This window comes from Polyodon spathula, chromosome 1, assembly GCF_017654505.1.
Source record: "Polyodon spathula isolate WHYD16114869_AA chromosome 1, ASM1765450v1, whole genome shotgun sequence".
Taxonomy (NCBI): domain Eukaryota; kingdom Metazoa; phylum Chordata; class Actinopteri; order Acipenseriformes; family Polyodontidae; genus Polyodon; species Polyodon spathula.
Genome location: NC_054534.1, coordinates 81,275,398 through 81,290,166, shown reverse-complemented (window position 1 = coordinate 81,290,166; position 14,769 = coordinate 81,275,398).

Here is a 14,769-nt window from a genome sequence, read left to right as displayed (position 1 = left end):
CCAGGTAGCAACCATCTCTAAGGAAGTGAGTGTCAGTGACGAAAGCACTGAAGAGCTGTTCTGGGCTTATGCACACAAGGGTTGTTCTGCAGTGCTGTAGAATGCTCTAAAAAATCTATCTATGGCTTAAATCTATGGCAAGTACCTTTGAAGACAGACTACCCTGGATTACAATAACCAAATACTAAGGTCTGCCATTGTGAAGGTCTAATTCATTTAAGGCGTTTACTGAAGGTATTTACTACTGTATGCTATACCGTCTAGGCTTACTTTAGTACTAACTACTATATTCACTGTAACTCAAGCAGATTCAATTAATAAATTAACAAAATGTTAATCAATTACAACCGCAGGTATAACAGTCCTCTATCTATAACTAGAAACACTCAAGTGCTGAATTTAGAAATGAAAAGAAACTTAACCATTTCAAGGACAAATGTTTCAGCTAGAAGTCTTTTTCAATGTCATATACTGTATATGAGCACTCTGCCATGAATTAGCAAACTCATTAATAAAATGGTCAGTACAGTGTATTTTTTAGCCATTGCATTTGAAGTCTGCATATTACCTCAAGAATATAATGATGGCTTTGAACACACCACTGGCCCAGTTCATTTGTTTTTAATTTCCACAGATTCATTACATTTTTATTTTCTGCCCTCCTTCCTTTCATTATGTTTAATGACAGATAATAGGTAAGGCTTAAGTACTTATATTCTTAATATATGTCTCAACATGTAAAGTGCATCACACACAATTTATAATGTTAGCTGTCAAACCAGCAAAGGTTATGTAAATAAAACTCTTACAAGAGATCAGTCATTCACACAATGATATCATTTGGTGAATTTTCCAGTCCAACTTGCCACAGGGTATTAAGGATTGTCCAAAGGTATTGAAGATACAGTTGAAGATATCATCCATTCCTGTATAACCTTTTGGTAAAAGACTGAAGATAACCTAAACTGTTCTAAAATACTGTATATTCAATCAACAACTGTAATAAAACAATAAGAAACCGAGAGGTAGATGCATTTTATTATACTTAAGAAATGTATACAAATTATGTGGTAAAACAGGTAAACACATGGCTAAGAACTAAGCAGACTAACAATATTTTAGAAAATGTAAATACCCTATATTGTGTATTTGATGTGTTGTTCACGTGTATGTTTGTCACCAGAGGTGAATAATACAAATCTGAAGAAATATTGTAAGCAGCTTTTTGAGTACATACATATACAGCTATGGATAAAAGTTTATCATCACTTAGAATTTTAGGATTGAGAGAAATAAAAAATAAAAAAAAACTACATGAACATAATTTAGATATTTAATTTAACATCATATAATCAAAGAAACTGCACAATTCTATCGCAAAAGTCTTCCTCAGATGTAGCAGCTGCTGAAGTTGGCCCAGTGATTGCCCTTCTGATACTACAGACAGTGAGGCTTCTCCATCTGGCACTGCAGGCAGCGGAGCATTTATAAACAATTTCACAAACACAATAACAAATAAACAAGGCACTGGGACAAAAAAAAAAAGTTCAAACACAACATACATATGCCACAACAGGAAACGCCTAAACTCCAACAAACAAAGGGTCTGGCTCCCTTTATATACCATGTGGCTGGAGTTTGATTGACTTGACTTAACTCCACCCCTGCCAAACTTAGATTCAAAATAATCAAACTTTATTAAAACACAACACCAAACCACACATACTAGTTACACACACACTATTGCCACAAAAATGTTTTGGTATTTTCTGTTCATGCTACTTCAAAATCAGTACCTGTATTCTTAAAATAGAGTCTTTATGTTTAAGCTGTGATGGTTACACCCAAGTCAATGACTATTTTTATTTGATTTGCCCATCTTGAATAAAATTATTTTCTGGAGACACCCACAGCTGGATAGATGTTGGTAGCAAGAATTTCTCAGATGCCCACTATCAGTTGTGAAAAATATGAACATTAAAACATCCACACAAATAAGATAAAGGCACATTCTTTATACCAATGTCTAATATGAACCAATCCCCCAGAATTAAAAAAAGAAAACTTTGCATAACACTAAAGACATCCATAACAGTTAAGCACACAATAGTGCTAAATTTAAAAATACTAAAATAAATGTTTGTCATTTAATTTTTTTAGGTTTCTTTTAGTACTAAATTTAGCACAGAGGCACTATTCAAAGATTTCTTGAGAAAATGTTTGTCTAATTTCATTATAAAGTAGGTTTTACACATTGTTAAAAACGTTAAGGACAAGTAAAATAGTACATGTTTGGAGAGGATGTATCTCATATTAAATCTGTTATATATTGTGGGTCCGGAAATAAGTGAGCCCAGACAAGGAGAACCATACAAAATCAAACGTTGTTTATTCAAGCAGTTACAGACAGAACACAGATCTCAGAACACAGAACCCCAAAAACCCACGAAGCACACACACGCCTTCCCTTTTATACTGCAGCTAACACGCGGCATTACACGTGTTTGATATACATTGTAATTATTTCGTGCATGCTGTGCATGTGAACACGATCTGCACCAGGTTTCTGATTCTTAAGGGCCCTAAATGAAACAATAAATGCAATTTAGTTTTAATGCAATTTACATTTTTATTAGCTTTTTGTATATAGATGTAAAAACATCCCTATAATGCACACCCCACAAAAATAAATAAATAAATAAACAGTTTATTAATAAAATATGATCATTACCAGTTTCAAAATGGGTTACTTTTTAGATTTCTATATGAAAAAAAATCTCTTGAATAAAATTTTTTTCTTAACAGTGGTTATGATTGTTTTCAAGTTATGGATGAACGATGTGGGCAAGTCAAGAATTATAATCTATATGCTACTATTAATACTTAACCCCCAAATATTTACAAGAGTATTTATGTAATATGAACTTTACTATTGATCTTGCATGTTCTGGAATATGTCAAAGTTTTTCACGAACATGTAGTCCCCTCTGGTAGCCACACCCATTCTATGAACAGGCATCCCCGGGCGATCATGGCAATAAGGCTGCCCTCAGCACACGACAGTCCGGCAGTGGCAGCGATACTGCATACTATTGCGGGAGGAGGTGGTCTCCTCACCTCTCCCCCCTTCTCTGTAACTGGTGCCTCCCTTCTCTTGGGCTCCGGGCCCCAGAATTTCTGGCAGCACAAATGCTGTTGCTGGACACAAAAAAAAACATGGGTGATGACAAGCAGGCATCTACGGGCGGTATTGTGTGGGGGTCCCCGGGCGGTGTTATGCGGGGGTCCCCAGGTGGTGGCAAACTGGTATCCCCAGGGGATGGTGAACTAGCCTCCCCAGGTGATGGCAAACAAGCCACACCAGGTGATGGCGAACAAGGGTCCTAGAAGATGGCAAACTTATTTATTTATTCATTCCTGGCATGAGTGTGGAGGCGCTGTATCCCACCACTAACACCATATGTGTCCAGGCTGGCTGGTACAGACGTCAGGCCAGGAAGAGAATCGACACAGACAGTCAATGCTGGGGGAAATGAAAGCTCTGCTTGTGCGGTTTAATTAATAAATACAAATAATTAACAAAACACTTAACGAAACAAATGGCACGTTAGCCAAAACAAACAGACAAATATACAGTGAATGAACCCAACAAGTATCATGCAGATCCTCTGGCAAGAGTAGCAATTGTTATTCCTTTGGCTTTAATTTCTCCGCTCTCTCCCATTCTCCACTGTGAACACCCAACCCTGTGTGTGTGAAACACTGACTCTTTTATGCAGCTGTACCGAGACTCGATTGCTAATCAATCATTCACTTGAATCTCAGCACAGTCTGCACGTGAAGTGATTGTGCAATCCCCATGCTTAAATACAAATATACATTTTAAATCACTTGTGCTAGCCCACATTATACCTCTTGCTCTAATACATACACACCAACAATAACACCCCACATAAAACATAAAACACCAAAATACGCATAGGGGCGGGGCATCCTGCCACACCTATGCATTAGCAAAATTACTAAAAAAAAATTAACCTTGAGACCATTATATAGTGTCTTTATCTGCATAGCTAGCTTAGTGAGTTTTGAGCAGCAGTAGTATGTATTAGGAAATCCTATGTTGGGCAGTATGTTGAAGATATTTTACTTATTTTAAAAGAAATGTGCACTATCTCCACCTTATTTATGCAAATTCATGCAGGAACGTCCATAAATACTTATTCATCTAAGATTGAACAGCAACGTAAACCTGCTGCCACAAAGCATTCACTAAAAAGTCATTAATAGCATTGTGCTTGCTTAATACATTTCACCCAAGACTTCCGACTCGTTTGCAACTGGTTTGTGACTATTGTGACAGCGCAACAGTTTACTGCATTTAGGGCCGGCCTTAAAACAAGGCGAGTGAGGAGGCCGCCTAGGGCCCCAAGTGGACTGCCATGAGGTTTAATGTGTTCGTTATGTGCATGCAAAATGCTCAGGGGTGCAAATTTGGGTTTGATAATGCCCAGGGAATCATTTGTTAACATTTTTTTTTGTTTGTTTAAAGTTATTTTTTTTTGTTATTATTAATTAATTTATTTCTGCCTGGTTATTCTTACCACTGACCTGGCAGACTGACAGAACCCATTATAGTCAGGCATTAAGGTATTTTTCAGTAGGGTCATTTTAGAAAGCAATACGTGATATCTTTGAAGTAGACTAGAATTCTGAGTGCTTTGAAGTTGTGAATTATATAAAATGATAAAGTCTAACAAAACAAATTGAACCAAGTATTCATTAACGTTATAATATCATGAATATTATTTACCGTATCTTAACGTTAGTATATGTAGGTGCATATGGCTTCATGAGGCACCTACATACTAACTTTAAGATACAGTTACTACTGTAGCATTCATTTAATGTTCTGGAACGGCTCTGAAAGCATCTATCCCTTAATTATTGTTTAAATGTTTGATATTTTATAAATGATAACTGTTTCCTCACCTCAACAATTTTTCTAAAATAGTAAAACAGGTGTCTTTTATAAAGTTTGTTTTTTGGTCAAACAGGCTCAGTCTTCACCTAAGGCTGTCCATTAACAATGGTAATCTCTGGTAATGGAAGCCTCATTTGGGCTCCACATAAATGGCAATTCTGAAAAATGTTATTGTTGTCAGATTAAGGCATAAATCCCTAATGTACTCCAATTACAGAGTTCTGAAAAAGTTAAGCAAGGTTTTGTTTTGGGCTGTCTTTTCAGTGGGCGTTTCTGAGGATTGTTGTTTGTCAAGTTTCAGGAAGATGGGTCCTTAAAGCACACTTGCTTTCAGGAACTGCCTGAGGTTTAGAATAGGTGACACATTTATTCACTTATAGGCAGCATCCTTTTTTGTCATAAGAGAAAAATAAGAAGATAGTAATGCAACCATTTTTTGAAGTACAGAGTTGTTTGCAATATATTGTTTGAGCATTTCCTCCAGTACTTGTGCATGTTTGATTTGTAGACAATGGGTGACCTTTTTACTCCATATTGCACCCTGTTCGGATATCCCTGACAGACATAAATCCCAGACAGAACTGAAGAGGAAAGTACTTAATACACAGTGGTACGATTAGCTGAACAATTAAGCTGAGCCAAGATTGGGACCTAATAGTGCCAGTATGTTGTCTACCGATTATACAAAAAATTAGTTTTGTTGTGTTATCTGAGCTATATACATTTTGGACTGGGTATGGGTTTTATTTAAATGGTGGTTTAGGCAGATATGACAGTTGTAGACAATAGGAAATTAGGTTATTCATAAATCACCACAGTACTGAACTGAGGTCCCCCTGCTACATTTGTTCTGAATTGTGTCAAATCTTAGCTCAACTGTAGAAAGCCACATGCATAGTGAATTTTGCCATAGTTGTAAACAGTTGTTTTCAAATATACATTTTAATTTCAAACTATCATAAATTATGACATAAAACTGTAGGAAACTGAAAGTCAGACATACGTTTGTTAGAACACTAATGAGAGAATTCGTCAAAATGTTTTCCTGCCTGACTTTTAGTTGTGGAAAAGGGTTTTAGCAAAGTACAGGTCTAATTTGATTCATCCAAATAAATTGATCCTTTTTTTTCTTGTATAAGTTTATAGTTACCTTTTTTTCCCAGCTAAAAAGTCATTTGAATTGGGCTCTTAGTTTTCAGTCAGTATTCTGTTAATTCTAAAATGAATTTTAGCCTAGATACAGTACTTGTTTTGGAGGACTTCTCTACATTGTCGTCTGAAGACAGGTATTCCTGAGGGCAAAGCATATCCCTCTTCTCTCGTTATAATCTCTTGGAATTTAAAGAAGTCCAAATTAGTCTTAAGACTCATCGACAGTATAGCAACTGTAAATGCAAAACAGCCTACGGCGGGATTTGAACCTTTGAACCTCTAGCTCAGATATATCTATTACAAACTGATCCACCAACACTCAGTATACTCACTAACACATAATGGAATCCTTGAATAATGTTGTATCACTGTGGTGTAACAAGACTCATTACAACATGTATTTTCAGTTGGTGCTGATCTTGGTTTCAGTTACCTTACTCATTGTTACGCATGTCCTTCCCATCAAGGCAGCCTAGCCTAATATGCCCACCCAGGAATGTCAAGCCATATACAGTATAAAGCCTGTTGTTACCACTAAATTAATATAATGTATAAATATTACATATACACTTTTAAATTACTTTTCATGTATAACTGTTTTAAAAGGCACAACTCTAAATTGTAGCCTATAAGCAAAGATTTAAAAAAGCAAAACAAAAAAACAAAAACATCTAATTTTTATTTTTATGAAACATTTGCCATTGAAGATGAATTTGTTGTTTTTTTTTAAGCAAAATAAAAAGATACATAGACTGAATTATACTAAACTATCAATAGGCAAAAATGTAAGAGGACCATTTCTACTAAAACTTTAATGATTGCTAAAAATATTAAATTAATAGCAATCTTCCCAGAATTCAAATGATATAAAACATAAAACTGAGCCCTTAAAAAGGATTTTAAGTAGCTCTAGTGCATTTATGGTCCTGAGCTGGCTTAGTCAATTAGATTAAAAGAGTTTTATCATGTGAGCTAGCAGTTTACACTTGAGAAGAGACCTAGGCTGGCTTTAGCCCTTTATGTGCGCGCATATCGACCACTCCTTGTGTAAAGACATTTCCCATCCCCAAAACACAGATGCGGAAGTGTTCAAATCAACAACAAGCCTGTTGTTTGTGTCACTTGTGTGTTTCTTCTTCGAGATGGTGTTCCTTGCTAATTAATTTAACTTTGCCATCAGAAATGGAGGGAAACATCGAAAACTTGAATGTCTACTTCTGACTCCTCTGATATGTAAATAACACCTGTTTCTTTGATTTTCCACTTCCAGCGTCTTTTTTTCAGGAGTATATGGACATTTAAAGAAACAAATGTAACTGACTGGATTTACACATCAGTCTAACAGCTCTTTTTATATGTAAATGTAAACAATGGCTCCCATTTATATTCTTAACCATGAAAAATACTTAATTTTGATATTCAACAAAAGAGAAACTCATTAGTTTAATCTGCGACTTTGTATACATTCTTACCACAGAAAGTTTATTCACCATATACAAATGATGCATCACAGTACTATTGATGAGAAAAATTAAAAAAATAAAACTTTTCATAAATCTATTTTCTTCTAGGGGCAAATACAGTCCTTTGTTTAAAAGTAAAATCTGAAGCTAGTGCTTATACTGCCCATATAGTCACATCACAGCACTTGCAATGATACACTGTGGAAAAATAAAGCCTATTATCATGTTCGTGCCTTATAAGAGTAGGCACAGGAGGGACATTTCTCCTGGTGTGCTTTTGGCTTGAGTGAAATGAGTTTAAGCAACCCGATAAACCTTTTAAGAGGTACAAAAAAAAAAATTAAAAAAAAAGGAAAACAATAACTATAAGTGGATAACAGCCTCCTTTGAAGAGACTATTTATTAAGCGTACACACTCTCAACTAAAAAACATTCAGTTTAAAACATAGTCCTGTTTTTAGTACTATGTTGTTCAGGCATAAAAAACAAAAACAACAACAAAAAAAATAATAACCTTATTCACCCACCTAAAATTAACAGTGTTAGCATATTCTACTTATATAGGATTATTTTCCAGGCAGATAATTTATTAAAATTTTTTTTTTTTTAAGGAGAAATTCATTCAGAGTGGTCAGGGGATGTCAAGAAGAGTTTTCAGGCTCGATTTGGGATTTCAAACTGCAAAGGATGAGGTTCATCAAGTCACAAGGTCAGGTTGAGATTGGAGACGGAGAACAATTTAATGGGGACTCTAGTATTTATTTCTGTCTGACAGCTGCCAACTCATCTTAATTGTCGTCACTGTATCCGGTCATGCAAAGCAGTTACAATGTGTGGAAAGCTGGCATACCTGCAATACATTACTGAATGCATACATTTGTGTTAGCTTGGTTTATATGAGTAATATGTTTCAAATTGTTAACAAGAATAATAATCTTAGCAAGCCGACATCTTTGTTAAACAACATGAACTGATCACTTTGTGGTAATTCTGCAGAAGAACATCACAAAAGCCCCTTTCAGTTTATAAAAAGTTAAATGTGTGATGATTCTCATAAAAAACGAGAGAGAGAGAGGGAGAGAGCTATTTTTGGTTATTGCTCTGTCTTTCTGTATCACAATCAGATATCAAGATTAGGTCTACTAACACTTACACTCAGCGTCGTAACCAGAGCTGCATTCTACCGAGGTCAAACTTAGATTTCAAGCTATAGCTGGCAGTATTTACTGTTCAACCTCCAAATCTATGTTACACGGCATGATTTGGAAAAGGATGGGACGGTACCGTCTCAAATATTATCAATTAAATTTTTTGTAACAGTAGAATTCATCATACGCTATAAGAGTTATATGCAATATCATACATCATGGAATGGTGTTGTTGGAAGTTTTTTTTTTACCATGAAGACGGAAGCCCCAAAGTGTATTAAAACTTGAATATTACTCAAAGGAAATGACAAGTTTTTTTTTTTTTTTAAGAATTTACTTCTCTACATTTGACTGATGTCAGTATCTGTTGATCTCTTGATTTGTCAAAATATGGTTTAATAATTCAAAAATAAATGCATTAAACCAAAGTTAATGTATAATCTTTAATTTATATAATATTTGCTCAAGCAATTTTTCATGACTTCCCTGGAGTGTCAAAACAATCATTGAAAATATATAGAATGACCTTTTTTTTTCTTACTGGGATATTGAATGTTAAGTTATTGTATAAAGTTATTGTATAAAGGTATTTAATTAAAATGTAGAAACAACACATAACCAAGCAATGCAGACTCTTAGACATAGATAAGGAATACAATAAACATGTACATTGTCTGTGCTATGAGAAGACAACCCATACTCAACTCAAGTAGAATTTTAACCACTTGTGACCCACATTTCTGGAAAAGAAAACCTAAAACTTTAAGGAGATTGCAAGTGGGGGCATTAGGATCTCCAGTTATCAAAGACAACAGCATAAAATACTATTTAAATCCTGTCGGTAATATGGTGGTCCCTTTTTGTTATATTAACAGTGTTAAAGCATCCTGAAACACTTTATCATATACAGAGACTATGAACAATCCCACCTGTTATTGTATTGCAATTATATGAAACTTGATTTCTCTCAGTTCCTTAACAACCATGTTCAACTTTACACTAAAATCAATAATTATTTGACCAGTTTGTTTTTTACGCTTCCCAAATATTTTTGCAGTAAAGACAAAAGCTTTCTTCCTCCTTTAAAACCTGTTTCACCCCATGTCCCTCTATGCACTTTTCAAAAGACAATACAATTTGTTGAGAGTTCAGTGGTCCAGCTTAGGTACTGTAGCCTACTAAGATTGAAGGCAGCGGCAAGTTTTGAACTTGGTAATGAAACTGAAATGTGCTGCTAGAACCGAGACACAATAGAATTGATGTCTATATCCAATTGTGATGGAAGTTTCAGCCAGCACTGTGGAAATAAGAACATGTCTGTAATTGAACATTCAGCAATATAACTGCATGGCTGAGGGTGTATGTACATGGTTTGGGTTGCATCTGTGCTGTTGCTGTGTATTAAATGAATGTATATCTGACCTCTAATTGGCTGAAATGACCTTGAATATAGCAAGTCCATTCTTAGAACATGCTGAGTTGTAGATGCATTCTCTTCAATTAAACAACACACCGCTGAGTCCAGCCTCTTACCATTGCAATCTGACTTTAAACAGTAATGTAAAACCAGTATATATTTTTTTCTTATAAGTAGCATTGTGTTACTCCTGAAGACAAACATCAGATAGTTGGGACTATTTTGCTGGTGATGCTTTGTGCAATTTTATTAATGAGCCTCTGCAACCTACAGGATCGAATTCCTGGATGGTGTTCACACGCCTGGCAGACTGTAGCTTGTCAATGTTACATAAAAAAATAGCAATTGTGCAATATTTTGATCTGCACACAAGCACTGAACAAGATCGCACATTTTCTTTTCAAGTGCCTAGGTGGAGTTCAGATTTCACTAATACATTCTTGCCTGCTTATTTCATAACAGCCAAGGCACTTGAATCAATGAAAGTTTGGCAAACCTCTGATCCAAGTGTTTTGCAGACAGAACTAAAACATGGAATGGGCTGAAGTGAGGAGCTGACTGGCCACAGACAATAAGTCCTTGAATGGTGGAGCACTAAGTGGCTTGGCTAAAAGGTTTTAAAATCTCCTGGTTAATAAAGAGCCACTCTCATCTTCTTATACAATGGAAACATTCTTAACAAACTTTCAGATGTGCTTTATAAGGTTTATTGTGAAGTGTGCAAGGTCAGGAGCTCTGAAAACAACATGTTTTACCTCAAGTTTAAATAGTGTACTGGTAGTAATTTTCCTAATGACTTGCCTGATAGCCTACTATCTCAGGCCGGGAATAGGGGAATATTTACTCACAATTATGCAACAGACAATTTCAAGCCATTGTTCCACATATTGCTTCAGTTTTGTCCCAAGGATCCTTACCCAGGCAATACATTTTGTACTAATGAATAATGGTAGCACAATTGCAGCTAGCATTAGTAGGTTGCCGCCTCAAGTCCACTGTGTAATAATTGTTCCAAATCCATTTTTGCCAATGGGTGTATAAAAGTAAAAAGCAAGCCTAGTTGCAGCACAGCCTCATCCTTCAGAACATCCCAGTGCTGACTATTAAAAAACAAACAATAAAATAACAAATCTATGCAACGTGTTCACCTCGGTGCAGCAAAAACACCTTGACAGGCAGCTAGAAGCAGAAAAAGCAATTAATATGATTAGTATGATATTTTTTACATTCTTTAAAATGTACAGAATGCATGACCTGACATTGAAGTCTAAGGTCTCCTATGCAGAGGTCCGATAATGGATCAAGGAACAGGTTTCGGTGGGGATTATTCCATGCGGGAGGAACCAACAGTAGCAGAGACGAAATAGTTTCTAGACGGACATCCTTGAATGGGGATAAGCATCTGGATTGCAGAATGTTGGCAGAACTCCAGGACTTCTTTGTGATGAGTGGTTTGGAAGATGGTTAGAGTTGCTCTTAGATGTCCTGCAGTGACATTTGTATCCTGAATGTTGGAGCAGATCCTTAAATGTCCTGCAGCGTCATTTCCAAATTAGAAGAGATTTTCTATTGGCTCCATTGAGATAGTTTGTTGATCTGGAGGAGTGTGTGTGAGTGATAGAACAGCCAGTTTCTTAGAGGTTGGAAGCAATACATCAGAGAAGCAAATATAATAGATTCTAAGGCGACAAGCAGCTTTTGTAAAAACATATAGTTATGGCTCTTTAACTTAACTGAAGTAATTCCCTTCTGGTAAGTTAGTGTAGTTACTGTGGTTAGAAAAATAATGTGAATGATGAAATTGAATGTCCCGGGCAAATTACTGTTTGAATTATTCTTGAATTGGCTGTGTGACATTTAGATAAATCTTGAATTGTGTGTTAGCTGCAGCCAGTAGTGTACTGTTGGACTTTGAGCTGTACCAGGGGATAGACAACATGCTTGCAAAGTTAGGGATTGCTACAGGAGACCAAAAAAAAAAAATATATATATATATATATATATATATATATATATATATATATATATATATATATATATATATATATATATATATATATATATTTTATATTTATACACACACTATATTATTGTGGCAGAGCAGAGCTCTGCCCTATATAAATTGGCAGTTATGGGGTTAAATTCCCCTACCTGCCTGGCTTTATTGTGTTCAGGTGGCTGGGGTTGATTAGAGTAATTAACGATCAATCAGCACCCAGCCACCTGACATAAAAGGAGGCCTCGGCTTCTCATTAGGAGGAGGGACTATGTCAGGTGGCTGTTGTTTCCTAATGAGAAGCCGAGGCCTCCTTTTATGTCCGGTGGCTGGGTGCTGATTGATCGTTAATTACTCTAATCAACCCCAGCCACCTGAACCGCCTCTTTGCTGTCACTTGATGTTGATGGTAAATATTCTTCGCTTATGTCTTCACTGACACACTCGCTGACATCCAACACACTCATTGACATCCGATTCAGTGGAAGAATTGTTTGTATTTGAATTTAAATTGGAATCTGAATTCAATGTTATTACTAATACTTCTTTTTCACTGAGCGATTTTCGCCGGTTTACAAACACTGCTGACATTTTTGTGACTGGGATAATTATGTAATACAGTCAATATCTAGCAGAGGACGCAAGCGACCAATAAAAGGTGTTCCAGAAACCTAGTGTTACAATATCATGTGATCAGGGGTTTTGTAGGCTCAGTAATTGAAGTTTAAAGTTGCAGAACGTACCGGTACGTTCGTACTACTCAAAGGGTTAACAGCGCAGCTGGAAAAGGGCACTGGTGTGTACTTGCCAACTTCTTGTTGCAGAAGGGGCTGTTCTATACTGGAACTTTAGTGAGAAACAAACTTCCTAAAAACAACAAACTTCTTAGTATGAAAGATCTTGAAAGGAAGGGAAGAGGATCAACAGATATGGTACACAGAAATGACAAGGAGGTAGCATTCATCAAATGGTATGATAAGGAGATACTTCTGCTTCTACTTGTGATTCAGTTGAGCCACAGGGCAGTTGCTGTCAAAAAAGGACAAACTGTACCTTGATGTCCAACAGCCCCAGACAGTTGCTGCCTACAACAAATGAATGGTTGGAATTGATCACAGGACAACAGATTGCTTGCTACAGAATCGCCTACAAAACAAATAAATGGAATCTTGCACATGGTTGATTTGACAACAGCTAATTCATGGCTTCAGTACCATTCACAATGCAAGACGTTGACTGTACCACGTAAAGAAGTGAATACCTTAGATGTGCTTAGCAGAGCAACACATTCTATTAGAAGAAAATGATACCACTTCATCCACAGAATCCAGTTAAGATGAAAATCCACCACAGAAAAAAAAAAAAAAAAAAAAAAAAAAAAACCTTCCAACTCCACTGCCTCCAAAGCCAGCCCATCTACCAAAAGAAAAACCATTCAAAGGTGCAAAAATCCAGGCTGTTCTGAAAGATCTCAAGTTTGATGTGTCAAGTATAATGTTTTATTGTGCCTGAATAAATGCAGAAACTGTTTCAAAAGTTTCCATACACAGGGCAAAACAGTCCACATATACGAGCTGTGAAAGTAAAAAGACAAGGTGTCAAATTTAAAATCCTATACTACAACATGGCAAGACAGATTACCCCAAAAGCAAGGAATCGTTGCATCGCTTTAAATTTTTCTTTTTGAATTAGCAGAGAATGCTGCTTTAAAAGTTTCCACACAAGGCTTTTAATGTGCTTTTATTTCCTTTGTTGTAATGTCGGACTTATTTAAGTCTTCGTTTTGATATTTTTCATCTGATGTGGTCCTGATGTACAACATTCTGTGCACACAGTTTTTGTGTAATATATATATATATATATATATATATATATATATATATATATATATATATATATATATATATATATATATATATATCTGAATTTGTCTCATCTTTGTGTCCCCAACATGCAGAATTCCAAAAATTATATCATACCAAAACACAGTCCTCGGTCACAAGAGGATACAGACATTCACATTACCTGCCCCTCCCATGGCAAATGCATGAATCTCATCCTGTACAACAACATTCCTCACAAACTACCAATATGCACAGCTTTGATATTATTTTGACCACTAAAAATACCACAAAACATTGCTACAATTTCTCCAACAAACAAATGTCCTCCAAAACGAGCTAAACACGCCACATTTCTGCATATTATAAACCAAAACCCATGCATTTAAAATAGCGCCTATGCATTTTCCACATCTCATTTCCGTGGACAACCAACTTGAATGCTCTCCAATTTGCTTGATTTCTCCCAGAACTTGAGCTGGCGAAAAGGGATTAGTTTATGAGTTATCATGTGATTTGGTAGAATACTACCAATTTCCACCAAAAGTACTTGTGAGTTAAAGGTCAAAATATTAATTAGCTGCAGGCAGTATTATTAAAATTGTTTATGATTTAAAAGATAAATCCATCCAGATATTCTTACATATTTGTTTATGCAGTAAATATCCTGTGAGAGACTGGTATGCAAAACATTATGCTGAGGTTCCATGATACAATATTGCTAGGTTAATACGTTCCTACATTGTGAATTTTTGAGATGAGGATTAT